The sequence below is a fragment of the Mauremys mutica genome, chromosome 6 (assembly GCF_020497125.1).
Source record: "Mauremys mutica isolate MM-2020 ecotype Southern chromosome 6, ASM2049712v1, whole genome shotgun sequence".
Taxonomy (NCBI): Eukaryota; Metazoa; Chordata; order Testudines; family Geoemydidae; genus Mauremys; species Mauremys mutica.
In genome coordinates this window covers 73,914,271-73,929,434 of record NC_059077.1, presented here as the reverse complement: position 1 = coordinate 73,929,434, position 15,164 = coordinate 73,914,271, and the positions used below count along the sequence as shown (strand labels likewise).

Sequence of the window (15,164 nt, the reverse complement as noted above, 5' to 3'; positions counted from 1 at the left end):
TGGAGAGAAGGAGTTAGCTATCACCAGTCTCTGAGTATCAGGCAGGTATTATAATAATTAAGTTTCCAGATGGGGAAACTGAAGCACAGAAAGGGGAAACTACTTGTCCAAACCACAAAGAGAACAGTGGAAAAATTTGGAAAAAAATCCAGAGGTCCTAACTCCACATGTTCCCTGTTAACTACTACTGTGTCTGAGTTTCAGGTTAACATTGACAAATAATCTGCTTCCTGTCCCAAGTTTCCCATTCATAGAGAGGAGGGGAAAACCCTTCTGCAGAATTAAGCAGTGTTTAAAGTCTTTCCCTCTGGAGATGAAGTAGGTTGCCAGCTGTTCGGTTTTTGACTGGAATGTCCAGTCCAAAAGGGACTCTGGCGGCTCCAGCCATTAAAAGTCTGGTCAGTAACACAGGTGGGGCTAAGGCAGGCTCCCTTCCTGCCGTGGCTCCACGCAGCTCCCAGAAGCAGTGGCATGTCCCCAGTCTGGCTCCTAGGTGTAGAGGCAGCCAGGGGGCTCCACATGCTGCTCCATCTGCAGGCGCTGCCCCTGGAGCTCCCATTGGCTGTGAAGACGGAGCAGAGCGCAGAGCCGCCTGGCCGCGCCTCTATGTAGGAACCAGACTGGGGACATGCCGCTGCTTCCGGAAGCTGCTTGAGGTAAGCGCCACCTGGAGCCTCCACCCTCACCCTCCTTCCCGCACCCCAAACCTCTGCCCCAGCCCTGATCCCCCTCCCGCCCTCCAAACCCCTCAGTCCCATCCCAGAGCACCCTCCTGCAACCCAAACTCCTCATCTCCAGCACCCCCAGCCGGAGTCCTCACCCGCCCTCCCACTCCCCAAACCCCCTGCCCCAGCCCAGAGCCTCCTCTCACACTCCAAACCCTCATCCCCAGCCCAGAGCCCCCTCCTGGATCTCAAATCCCTCATCCCCAGCCCCACACCAGAGCCCACATCCCCAGACAGAGCTCTCAGCCCTCTTGCACCCCAACCCCTGCCACAGCCGGGTGAAAATGAGTGAGTGAGGGTGGGGAGAGTGAGTGACAGGGAGGGGGGATGGAGTGAGCGGGGGACATGGCCTCAGAGAAGAGGTGGGACAGGGAGGAGGGCAAGAGTGTTCAGTTTTATGCGAGTAGAAAGTTGGCAACCCTAAGATGAAGATTGAAGCATTTATAGTCTCACTCATTTAGCCCCATATGGTAACATTTCCTCTGGGCAAGACAGTTATTCTCTTATGTACAAAAGCCCCCTGCGTCTGAACTGACAGGCATAGGCCACAGAAGCCCTCTTTAACTGATGGGAGAGGCTCAAGTCCAGCAGTAGATCAGCATCACTTCTGAGCAGTGCCCCATGAAATCTATCTTCTCCCCCTCACATACAATGGCAGAGAAGATCCTATGCGAAGGCTCATAGTCCCACCCCAATCAATATCCCTTGCCAAGTGGATGGGTACTCACAGACTACCTCAGACACTATCAAATCTAACAGACCTATTCAGACAGACAATGCAATTAATAGGGGAACATTACAGATAGAAGATGGAGAGAGAAGATCAGCCAATAAGGGTACCAGTGTTGGAAGGCTTCATACATGCTCTTGAATAGCCTGCTCCCAAGATTGACAAATACCATTTTGAAAAAAAACTGAATTTACGTTGGTCTTAAAGGTCTAGTTTCTAATTTACATTTCAAACACCCATTTTGTTTTCCTAAATAGTTTCGCATCCAGTTGCCTAATTACATAATTTATGACCCACATCGTTAAAAAACAACATCTTAGATGAGGATGACATTGTTTATCTTCCATGGGAACATTTTCTGCATTAGATATATACACATAGCCTGCATGTTTATGAAATGATTACCAATTTTGTCTTCACATTGAAGATTTACTAGTTCTAATTTACAGATTGGTGTCCTGAGTGTGAAAACTGGAGTTTGCACTTCATCTGCTATTTCAGTACAATTTTATGGAAATGTATTAGTACAACTGTTGTGAATATAGTCTGGATTTACAAAACTACTAAACTCCTCTACCAAGAGTTACATATAAAGCTGTCATTCTGCTGGCTATGCTGTCTGAAGTTGGAGAATTTTGACATAGAACACTGCTAAATCTTAGAAGGCATTGGATTTTCCCTCAACTGGGAACAAGACAGGGCATAGCCCCAAGAAGGAATGAAAACTTTCTTGGAATTGGTTTAAAATGTTTACTGTAATCTCTCCGTCCTGAACAGTATCCATTACTGGCAATTTTAGGAATGACTTTTTTCTCACTTGTCAAGATGATGGAAGGAAAGATCTGAAAGGAAGAGATCTGTAAAAAGCTAGTTTGCTAGCGGTCTGCAATGGGCCAATGAAATGATAAGAATGTTAATGTTTAAAAAAGCTTGAACATTTTGGAACACAGCAGTATATGGACTTTATCAAGCTGATGTTTTAATGAGAAGAAAAATGCCACCAGTTGTTTTGCCAAGCCAAAATCTTTCTGTTTCTAAGGATACCATTGACATGTCCCTAGATACAATCTAGAAACATCTGCTCTGCTTCTAGTCTGCTGCTGCTGCTAGAAGCCAGGGGCATATTTTAAGACATATGTAAAAATGAATTTTGGAGTAAATCATCTTCCACGTAGTCATTTCAGATCTGGGTTTGAGTCTCCAAATATCACCATTTTTTAACAGAAAAACAATACCATTGTAAGACATTAGGACAGGGCAGGATTGTCAATAATGGAATAGATTTGATAACAAAAGTGAGATTCTCTAGCCTTTTATAATGCTCTGGTTTTACCTTCCACAATATAATTAAGGAATGCTTCCAGACTTGAGGAAAACAAGGCACCCGGTAAAATAATCTTAAGTGTTGGACTTTTTCTAGTTTTGTAAATGGTGTTACAATTAAATCAAAACATTTTAATGTATAAAATACATTGTGAAGTAGGTATCTATGAAAACATACTGTAAAAATAACTACATAAAACATCGTTGACTTGAGCTCATTATTTTAACTGTCTTTGTTCAAACCATTTAATAAATCTCCTCAATTTCCTATTGTGTTTTAATGCCTCACATTAATGGATCACAGAAGTAGCGAACGATAACATAAAACAATTTTAGTGGCAGTGTGTTAAGAACAAATGTTAGCAATTAAGGCTGCTTAAAGTTTGGCAGACTTGCCGTACAGTAAATACAGAGAGCATACATGATGGTGTATGTTTGTGATGAATTAATTATTGAAAAGTGGCAATGACATGAGCAAGTTAAGCAAGTCATTCCAGACAATTGCCTTCTACCACACCCCATAATCATGCATTATGTATATACTACATGTCTGTCAGAAATGCTATTTTAGAAATGTTTTAAATAGTCTGAAGGGATTTTTTTACTGGTACTTTTTTCTCTGTTATCTCCTGTACAGACTGGGGTAAAATTTTCAACAGTATTGAAATGGCTTAAAGTCCCATTTTCAAAAGTGACTTAGATGCCTATGTGCCATTAACTTTCAATGATGCATAGGCCTCTAAGTGCCTAGGTCACTTTGAAAATGGGATTTATGTGCCTATGTTACCTGAGCACATCTGAAAATGTTACTTGTAAGTGGGAAGTGCCTTACTATGATTCCAACTGCACAAGACTCAGAGTGAGAAAAGTTTTATAAACCATGCATTTTAGAAACCTCTCCAAAACGCATAAACAAAACTGACTTTAAAAACATTGCAACAGCCTACCTGTGTGTCTTCTAAGTGATACTTCTTTACTTTACTGACAAAGCTAAAGTTGTATTACTGTCAGGATTGCAAAGTCAACATTGCAGTTGAATAGCAAACTACCATCTATCCGTGTTTCAAATAAACTAAGCACTATGGACACCACCACCCTCTTCTCAGTCTTCTGCAGGCGCTATACCGATACCTTGGCATTGTCTCTCACTGGATCTACATATTTAAGCCATTTCTAAATCTTACCACTTTTTCTTACATCTAAAAATGCCTAAAGTCTAGCCTTCCCTCTCTCTGTCCACACAGCCAAAACTCTTGCTTAAGTGTAGTTATTTCATGTATAGGTTACTACAACTTCCTCTTTTCCAACCTTGACTACTACAACCTGCCTCCCCTCAGTCTATTCAGAAAATTGCCGCTAAGATCATCTTCATGTCTCACTGCTCTGAACACATCAGTTCCCTCAGCATCCTTCAATTGGCTCTTCGTTCACCTCTGCATCCAAGGCCTTTTATAATTTAGCCCCATCCCACCTCATTGATTTACTAACCTATCATGATGTTCATTGTCACCTTTATCTTCGCTATACCAGAATTACCAGCCTTTGCTTTCTGGAAGTCAGTTTCTACTTTAAACACCTCTATGCCTTCTGACATGCTGTCTCTTGCCAGGCCCGCGCTGCTTCCCGCAGCTCCCATTGGCCGGGAATGGTGAACCGTGGCCACTACGAGCTGCGGGTGGCTGTGCAAATGTAAACAAACAGTCTGGCGGCCCACCAGCGGATTACCCTGATGGGCCACATGCAGCCTGCGAGCCGCAGGTTGTCCACTACTACTTTAGATTGTAAGCCTTTCAGGGCAGGGATTGTCTTTCCTGTGTCTGTAGAGTGCTCAGTATAATGGGGGTCTATCCTGATTTGGGCCTTTGGGTGCTACCATAATATACATTTCTACAACTGTTACTACTAGTTGCTAACAAAGACCCAGATCCTCCAAACACTTAATGCATGTGCTTAACTTTAAACATGTGAGCTAAACTGATGTCAATGGGACTACTCTTATGCTTAAAGTTAAGCATATGTGTAAGTGTCCAGAGGGTCGAGGCCATAATTCTGATTCTAGAATCTTTATTGTAAGTGATGATAAGTCAGAGCAAACACTGCTTGCAAATGCCAGAATGAAGTTTTAATTCATTTGTTTTGAAAGCCAAGAAATCTGACTGTCTACACTTCCTGAGATCCCACAGCTAACATTTTTGTAAGGAAACTTGCCTTACTGTGGAGTTATAAGAAATATACTAAAGCACAGAATTAAAATGAATTACTACACGCTAGATCACAGAATCACAGAAATGGAAGGGACCTCAAGAGGTCATCTAGTCCCATCCCCTGCAGGACTAAGTATTATCTAGACTATCCCTGACAGGTGTTTGTCCAACCTGCTCTTAAAAATCCCCAATGATGGAGATTCCACAACCTCTCTAGGCAATTTATTCTAGTGCTTAACCACTCTGACAGTTAGGAACTTTTTCCTAATGTCCAACCCTAAACCGCCCTTGCTGCAATTTAAGCCCATTGATTCTTGTCCTATCCTCAGAGGTTAAGAAGAACAATTTTTCTCCCTCCTCCCTGTAACAATGTTTTATGTACTTGAAAACTGTTATCATGTCCCCTCTCAGTCTTCTTTTCTCCAGACTAAACAAACCCAATTTTTTCAATCTTCCTCATAGGTCATGTTTTCTAGACCTTTAATCATTTTTGTTGCTCTTCTCTGGACTTTCTCTAATTTGTCCACATCTTTCCTGAAATGTGGTGCCCAGAACTGGACACAATACTCCAGCTAAGCCTAATCAGCGCGGACTAGAGCAGAAAAATTATTTCTCGTGTCTTGCTTACAATACTCCTGCTAATACATCCCAGAATTATGTTTGTTTTTTTGCAACAGTGTTACACTGTTGACTTATATTTAGCTTATGATCCACTATGACCCCCAGATCTCTTTCTGCAGTACTCCTTCCTAGGCACTCATTTCCCATTTTGTATGTGTGCAACTGACTGTTGTTCCTTCCTAAGTGGAGTACTTTGCATTTGTCCTTATTGAATTTCATCCTATTTACTTCAGACCTTTTCTCCAGTTTGTCCAGATCATTTTGAATTTTAATCCTAGCCTCCAAAGCACTTGCAACCCCTTCCAGCTTGGTATCATCCGCAAACTTTATAAGTGTACTCTCTATGCCATTATCTAAATCATTGAAGAAGATATTGAACAGAACCAGACCCAGAACCAATCCCTGCAGGACCCCACTTGTTCTGCCTTTCCAGCATGACTGTGAGCTACTGATAACTACTCTCTGAGAACGATTTTCCAATCAGTTATGCACCCACCTTATAGTAGCTCCATCTAGGTTGTATTTCCCTAGTTTGTTTATGAGAAGGTCATGCAAGACAGTATCAAAAGCCATACTAAAGTCAAGATATACCACATCTACTGCTTCCCCCCTATCCACAAGGCTTGTTACCCTGTCAAAGAAAGCTATCAGGTTGGTTTGACATGATTTGTTCTTGAGAAATCCATGCTGACTGTTACTTATCACCCCATTATCTTCTAGGTGTTTGCAAATTGATTTCTTAATTATTTGCTCCATTATGTTTCCGGGTACAGAAGTTGAGCTGACTGATCTGTAATTCCCTGGGTTGTCCTTATCTCCCTTTTTATAGATGGGCACTATATTTTCCCTTTTCCAGTCTTCTGGAATGTCTCCCATCATCCATGACTAATGGCTCAGATATCTCCTCAGTCAGCTCCTTGAGTATTCTAGGATGCATTTCATCAGGCCCTGGTGATTTGAAGACATCTAATTAACTATGCTCACTAACTCCACCAATGGGTGCAATCACAGATAGATCAGATGTTTTGTAAATAATTGAGCTCAAAGCCATAAAAGTTGCTTGCTCCAGCTGCAATATTTTTGAAACATACTGCTTGGATCATCTATATAATTTTTTTGACTATTAGAGGGAGAAGGGTGACAGCTAAAAATTGTATATGGATACAGAACTTAAAAAGCTTAATAACTATCCATGAAAAGGAAGGCACTCATCTGGAGTAAAGGACACATTTATTTTGCAGTAAGTGCACCAGATGACAGGAGAAGTCTAAGCCAATTTATGAGTGATTTAGTAGAACAGACAGAAAGTATGATATATTCCCCACCCTTCTGAAGTCACATAAAGGAAAAAGAAAAAAAAACCCTCTTCTTTCACCATTATCAATGAAGACCATATATAGTGCCTTGGTTAGATTTTTTTTCTATTGGTACTTACAAGTATATAAAAAGTATACTATGGCCCTGACTTTTTACAGCTGTTATTCTTATGACACAGAATGTACATAAAAAGAAGTGGTGTAACTTCTTAGGGCCCAATCCTGCAAAAACACATGCACACACTTAACTTTAAGCACATGTGTAGCTTTAGTGAGCAATATACTAAAATCAAATACAAATAAGATGTAATATGGCAGCTTGAAATTATATAACGTGAAATTCATGACTGGAGTAAGCTGACACAACTCCACTGACTTCAAGGTTCAGAATTAAACCCACATCAAAGTTAGGAAATTCCATAATAAAGGCTTGATCATGGAAACACTAATCGACATAGTATTTTCTTCCAAGCTTTATTCCTGGCAGCTGTCAAGCAGTTAATGATGACAAAAGGACCTATAGAAGTGCACAATATTATTATTATATATGTTGTGCCCAGCATTCTTTTTACCTGTGTAATGTGATATTAGTACAGTTTGTGTATGAAATATTTCTAAATCTCAACAGTAAAATCATAACGCACTAGTACGCCACAGTACTAAAAGAAAGCCATGAAATTACTGCCAATACTAGTATTACTAGAAATCAAAATCTGTCAGTTGCTATATGCTTAGCTCTGTTTACAAATTTTAAATTGTAAAAAACCAGTCAAATGCTATGAAACACCTATTTCCAGTCCCGATTGGTTAAACTGAAGGATGTCAAGCAGTGGAAAATTCTATTTTTAAATGTTTCACTGATTGCACTAGAGGACCACAAGCACCAAAACAAAATATCATCAAAAGAACCAAAATACATAGTGCCCCCACAACTAGAGTTGAAATGTATTCTTTTAATAGCCCACAGGATTTCTATCTGGATAGTTTCATATACCTTGATCAATTTAAAAATGCTACCAATGTCAAAACATGTTAATATGCAAAACAATACTTCTGTCCACATTTAGGACAAAGGTGATATATAAACTAGGGCTCTCAAGCGATTAAAAAAATAATCGTAATTAATCATGCAATTAATCACATTGTTAATAACAGAATACCATTTATTTAAATATTTTTGTGTGCTTTCTACATTTTCAAATATATTGATTTCAATTGAATACAAACAGAATACAAAGTGCATAGTGCTCGCTTTATATTTATTTTTGATTATAAATATTTGCACTGTAAAAAAACAAAAGAAACTGCATTTTTCAATTCACCTAATACAAGTACTGTAGTGCAATCTCTTTATCATGAAAGTTGAAGTTACAAATGTAGAATTATGTACAAAAAAACCATGCATTCAAAAATAAAACAAAGTAAATCTTTAGAGACTACAAGTCCACTCAGTCCTATTTCTTGGTTAGCCAATCGCTCAGACAAACAAGTTTGTTTACATTTGCAGGATATAATCCTGTCCGCTTCTTGTTTACAATGTCACCTGAAAGTGAGAACAGATGTTCTCATGGCACTGTTGTAGCCGGAGTCGCACTTTCACGGTAAAGAGATTGCACTACAGTATTTGTATGAGGTGAATTGAAAAATACTGTTTCTTTTGTTTATCACAATGTGATTAAAATTGCAATTAATTGTGATTAATTTTTTAAATCACAATTAATTTCTTGAGTTAATCACGTGAGTTAGCTGAGATTAATCGACAGCCCTAATATAAACTTTAAAAAAATACAGTCAACGTACCGAAGATCACACATTAATCTTATATTCCAGGGTTGGCATTAACAGTGCTCATGAAAACAAAATTTAGGGCCCAATCCTGCAAACACATAGGCTCCAATCCTGCAATGGGTACAGAAGCAAATCATGTGAGTGTTTGCAGGATTGAGCTCTTACATACAAGTTGCTTGACACATGAGCAATCCTGTTTAAATCAGTGGGGCTATTCATGTGTAAAGTTACTCTCTTGAGTGTTTGCAGGATTGGGGTCTTAAACTAAACGCCTTGATCCTGCAAATTCCTTTGTGCAGGTAGACTCCTGTGGCTGTGTGAAGCCCCAGTGACTGCAGACTCAGGCGTCTGTCTGCACAGAACGGCTTCCAGGAAGGAGGCCCTGGAGGAACAGAACTCTAAGAGTTAGTTTGGAATAATCATGCCAGAAATTAGTCATTACAAATTTAAATATTATGATTTCTTTTTTTCCACAGACAATTACTACCAATCACATTTTCTTTTGCCTGACTTGTATCTACTGCCAATTTGATAGTCATGACATATACATTGCCAGGAATTCTACATAGTTGCCTCTTTAGGACCAGAAAGGAATTTTCCAATAAAAAAATACTCCTTTTCAAATGGGGAAAATAAACTTTATGTAGCATTGTAGGTTTTTGCCTTCTTTAGGAGTCCCCCTCTTTAAACATTGTTTACATTAATCTTCTTTCAAAAGTTATTTAGCTGAATCATCAATAGTGATAACATTTCCATGAGAATTTAAAACAGTCTGTATCATCTTATTCTTTTATCTCTCTAAAATATTAGATCTTATGCTAATATTATCTAGAGTCCACACAAAATTCCTCTTTTTTCTACAACAGTATTCTGTACATGGATGATAGACACTTGAGTATTAAAAAACCTGGGCAACCTCTCTCCCCGCAAAAAAACCTTTACTAAAAGGTATAATGAAAGAGTTTAGAGTAATTCCAGATATATAATATGAACACAACATAGCTCACCACTCAAATCTAACATGACACAAAGAGTTAAACACTGAAAGTATGGAAATGTTGCCCGCGCCGGTCAGACCATCCTTTCTCCTTCAATGTCATACCAATCCACTGCACTACCCTTTCTTTGCCCACAACAGTTATAAGAAACAAGCTACTTATCACACATATTAAATAATGTTGAGAAAATAACGTTTCATTCAGTCATATTTCTGTTCTTCCAGACTCACACACTACAAATAGAAACTTGGTGGTATGGATTATTTCTATTGTACTGTCAGCATTCTCCTCATCACTTGCACACACATGTATCTTGATTTTTTTTCAGTCAAAGAACAATTCCCCTCCAATACTTTTACTCCATACAGCTTTCATCTCAACCACATCAAAGCATAAAAACATTAACATCAAAAGTAGACAATAATACTATCAACTACCACTATAAAATTGTAAAAAGGATAAAACATATCCAGCATTGTTCCATCACTAACTTAATTCTTCTCAAAGTCCAACAGCCAACAACACATTTTATTAATAAATATCACTAATGGGCAAAGTAAGTTGAAGAAGATGGAGGAGATGGATGACTTAAGTGATCCTTTCCATATTTTTAACCTTTAATTCTTTTGTGCGTAATTGGGGACATTTCTGTAGTGAAATTGATTCAGCTGGTGCTATCTGTTTACACTCTTTTCAACATTAACTATCTTCTAACAAAGCTAACATGGCATTGCTCACTGTTCTTTATATCTATGCAATGTAATAAACTAGTACAGTTTTTGTATTAAATTTTATTTTATTTCCACATAAATCCTAACTAGTAGAAAGTCACATTGCCCAGTATTATATAATGTAATGAACATAGGGCAGTCAGCTGAACCTTAACTCTTAAGGATCAATGAATTTCTTACACCAACATAAAAAAGATGCACATATTCAATTATTGTTCGTGGTTAAAGAACTGGCAGAAAGGGCACCCAATGTATGAAACTGTAAAGTTTCCAGCCTACTTTGATTTTTAAATATTAACAATATTTTTGTGCATGTGCAGCAGAATTATCCCTAATGGTGTCATTAACGAAATGCTATTACCACCTACACCAGTGGTCTCCAACGTGGTGCCCGCGGGCGCCGTGGCACCCGCCGGGGCATTTATGTGCACCTGCCTAGTGCCCAGGAGGGGAGAGAAGCTGCAGCCCTGCGCTTGCTGGGGACAGAGAACTCAGGCTGTGAGCGCGGTGTTCTCTGTTCCCAGCAGGCGAGGGGCCCACCTAGTGCCCAGCAGGGGAGACAAGCCACGGCCCCGCACCTGACGGGGACAGAGAACTCCAGGGCTGCAGGCTGTGAGCGCCGGTGTTCTCGGTCCCTGGCAGGTGCAGGGCCGCGGCTTAAGCCAGAGAGAAGCCATGTCCCCGTGCCTGCCGGGGACAGAGAACTCTGGGGTTGCAGGCGCCGGTGTTCTCTGTGCTCGCGGCTTCTCTCCGGCTTCTCTCTTCTCTCTGGATTTATATATTATGTTACATTAAATATGATGTTTTTCATATTATTTAATGTACAAATACAAAATAAGCCTTGAAAAACTGTTGGCACCCACCACACTCTTCTGAAAACATGAATGTGCTACTGGCCACAAAAAGGTTGGGGACCACTGACCTACACAAACATTAACAAGTTCTCATTTTGTCAATGAAACAAGCAAAACTAACAAGCAGAATCCAAACAAAATAAATGTCTTGCCCCATGCACTGAAGCTCACTAGGAATTCTAATTCTCAGCTGATCTGCAGGGATGAAGCTCCTGTAAGAGTTCTGGGCTCTGCACAAGAGCAGGAGTCCACCCACCTTGCTCAGATTGAAAAATCAGGGCTTAGGCTAGTAAGTTTGTCATGGTGATTTTTCCTAAAAATTGTAAGTCATTCACATCACCTGCCCACTCCCCAAACTCAACTATTATCTTCAAACTGCAAGAGCCTTGCAACCACTCTCACCTTTCATCACTGCAGGGGTACAGAGGCAGCAGAATCTTCAACTCACCTGAGTTCCTCTCAGACACCTGCTCTTGATTACAGCAGCTCCTCCAGCAGCATTACTAGGAGAAACTGGCTCCCCAGATTCTGAGCCACTACTGTTTTCCCCTTTCCTGAGGAAATGGAGTTTAATGGATCAAATGGCCAGATAAATTTGATCATTTTTTTACAATTCAGTTCTGCCTTGTAATCACTGACAAACATTTTCAGTCATGCCAGATAACTACATTTTTTACTTAAGTCTTACATTTTTTACTACAGTCTTAGTACAATCAAGAATCAAGCAGCAGGTGCAGCAGAAGGGTTAATAGTGGAGATCTGGAATTATATTTGAAAGATTTAGGGAAAAATTAGTGAATGTCTTCCACTTTTACTCAGATACAGAAACTTTGAAGACTACAAAGTTTCCTGGGACACATAGTATAAGTCTAAGATAGGAGGGGCATCAATATTCAGGAGGAATACCATATAAAATGTTTCCGATCAGAAAAGAAAACTAGCCAAAGGCATAGTTAAAATGATTTGCTGGAGCAGGATCCAGCTTCTATCCCTGCTAATGGGAAGGCATGGTGGGTGATGGAATTGGAGAGCTATATAAATATAATGGCTTGCTTCTGGTGTAGTCCTTTTCCTCTTTAAAACAAAAAGCATACAGCTACAAATACAGTTGTGCACATGTAATGCCAACGGACCCTTGTTATCTGCAGGCAGGCTTGAACCTGGGGGCCTTTGGAGCTTAAAGCATAAGCCTCTACCCCATGAGTTAAAAGCCAACTAGCTGTTAGCTAAGGCTGGAGAGCAGATTCATTTTTTCCTCTCTCTCTCTAAATGGTCTCAGGGCCACTAGATAGGACAAGTATCAGAGGGGTAGCTGTGTTACTCTGGTTCTGTAAAAGCAGCAAAGAGTCCTGTGGCACCTTATAGACTAACAGACGTTTTGCAGCATGAGCTTTCGTGGGTGAATACCCACTTCTTCGGATGTAAGTAGATAGGACAGAACACCATAGCCAGAAGCTGTGTGGGTTACACACACTCTCTGCAGTGATTTGCTGACACTACTCTTGGAGGAACTCTGCATCAGTGCACAATGCAGAATTTTGCAGAAATTAACATTGTGAGAGCAGAATTTCCTTTCTCCCACAGAAATGGAGTGCAGTGCTGCTAGCCACCACTAGGGGCTGCTGGACCTGGCAGAGCCCAGCTTGCACATAGAAGACACAGCTGGCAGGAGGGAGAGGGAGTAAGGGCAGTGGTTCTTCAAACTTTTTTTTTCATAGACCACTTGAAAATTGCTGAGGGTCTCTGTGGATCACTTAATGATCTTTCCAAATGTTGTTTGTACTGTTAGCTAACTACTGTAAAGTTATAAAAAATTAATGTTTTTTGTTCTACAAATAAAAGCACACATCTCATATTTTAATATCAGTAGTCTTACCTTTCTAATGCGATGGATGTGCGCCCTCTCCCCCGCCGCGGCAGCCCCTGAGCTGGGGCTGGGAAGGACGGCCGTCTGTCCCTGGATCTGGGGGAAGTCGCCTCTTTCTCTGCCTGCCGCAGTCCTGCACATTGCAAATTCCCCTCACCCCCTCTTCTCACCCCACTGCCCCCTCCCACCTACCCCCTATTCCTCCCAAGGCCAACTCCTCACCTTACATGTTCATCTTCTCTAGGGTCCAGGCACCCAATTAGTGCAGCCGTGCAGGTGCGCACCTTAGAGGGAACTAACCACGGACTACCTGAATGGAGCTTATGGACCACCAGTGGTCCATGGACCACAGTTTGAGAACCTCTGAGCTAGAGGGCTCCTGGTAGCTGCAGTTCCCAGCATGCCCTGAGAGAAGGAGAGGGCAGTGCACAGGAAGCTCTGTGCAAGCCTGGAACAGAGCAACAGGCTGTTTCTACCTCTGGATCCCTGGGTTCTGGGAGGGGAGGAGGTGGGTGTCTGAGTAAGGGGGGGTGTGCATCTGGGCTATGGAGGGGAGGGATTGTGGGTTTCTGGGCGCTAAGAGGGGAAAGGGGTTCAGGTGTATTGGTTGGGGGGGCACTGCTGGGCTCTGTGGGGGAGACTTTGTGGGTGTCTGCCCACTCCCCTCCTCTGCTGGGCTGAGGGAGGGGGAGAAAGGGGCAGAGAAACAGGAACTGGGTTGTCATAGGGGTTTCTTTAACTCTCTACTCCTGGGGGACTTTTTGTGTGTGTCTATATTATTACAGATATACTTGCTGGAAGGCATTTTGAAATAAATTACCAAAATAATTGAAACTGGTGTGATTATGTAGTGTTATTTTGACAAATAAAATTTGCAGAATTTTTAAATTTTTGTGTGGAGACTGCCCCCAGGAATATAACACTAAGGAATCTTTGGAAATGTTTTTGTATTTAAATTTTTATTTTCCCTCACCGCCATGTTTGTGTATCTTCCCAAAGAACTACACAGAACAGAAACAAAATAACCCCAAACAACAAGGCTCAGTTTTCAATGACCTGGCTCCTTACATTCTACCACTTCAACCAAGCTACACAAACTGAGGATTCCTCTGGAGCAAGTTCTGCCCGCAGAATGTAGGCACCTCTCTCACTGAAGTCCATGGCAGGATTAGCCCGTCAGAGTCCCAGATAGGAGCAGTATGGGCTCCACCTCACAATTTAAGGAGGTCAGTACTGTACTATTCTTTCTACTCAGATGTCACACCTATCCCTGCTATGGATCACTTGTCTATATTCTGTACTAGTAGCATCACTCGTTTTATTACAGCCCTACCACCCAAAGGCCCAACCAAGCTCAGGGTTACTCTGTGCTGGGTGCTGTACAAACACATTGTACAAGCCACTCCGTGCTCCCAAGAGGAGTCTGAAGGCACCAAACCCTCCCCAAAGGGCGTAACAAATGGGTTTATGTACAAGATTTCCAGCCTCCAACAAGACACTCTGCGGTAGCCGCCAGGGCGGCAGGCGGGCTGCTTTCAGCCTGTGCCTGTGGAGGGTCAGCTGGTCCCACGACTTAGGGGGACCTCCCGCAGGCTGCCGCGGAATGGGCACCTTCCGCAGGCGTGGAAGGCAGCCTGCCTGCTGTGCTTGGGGGGCAAAATACCTAGAGCCGCCCCTGCTGCAGCTGAGCCCAGTCTGGCACTAAGGTGTCCCAGCCTAGCCGCAGCGTCCACTCTCCGGGGCGGGGCAGACAGCGGTGTCCATGCCCAGGCTAAGCGGGCAGGGGCTAGTGTAGGATCCGGCCTCCCGTACGCAGCGTGGCAGGGCCCCCGGGCTCTGAGTTGCACAGCGGAGCCAGGGGCTCCCGCAGCTACAGGGCCGGGCGGGCACCACTGGCTCCTCCTCTCACAAGGCAGCACCTCGAGCCCCAGTGTTGTGGGTGCTGCGGGCGGGGCAAACCCCAGGGAGAGCCGAGCCCGCCACGGGGGAGGGGGGGGGCAGAGCCTG

At 42.1% G+C, this 15,164-nt stretch overlaps 1 protein-coding gene across 1 annotated transcript in view; it reads right to left on the bottom strand.

The window, feature by feature from the left end:
* Positions 1–11,771, bottom strand: part of PRDM6 (PR/SET domain 6) — a 128,956-nt gene extending 117,185 nt beyond the window's left edge. The window contains exon 1 of the mRNA XM_045021735.1: positions 11,693–11,771. The gene's annotated coding sequence lies outside the window, so the exon portion shown is untranslated. The remainder of the gene's footprint in view (positions 1–11,692) is intronic.
* Positions 11,772–15,164: the final 3,393 nt, after the last annotated feature.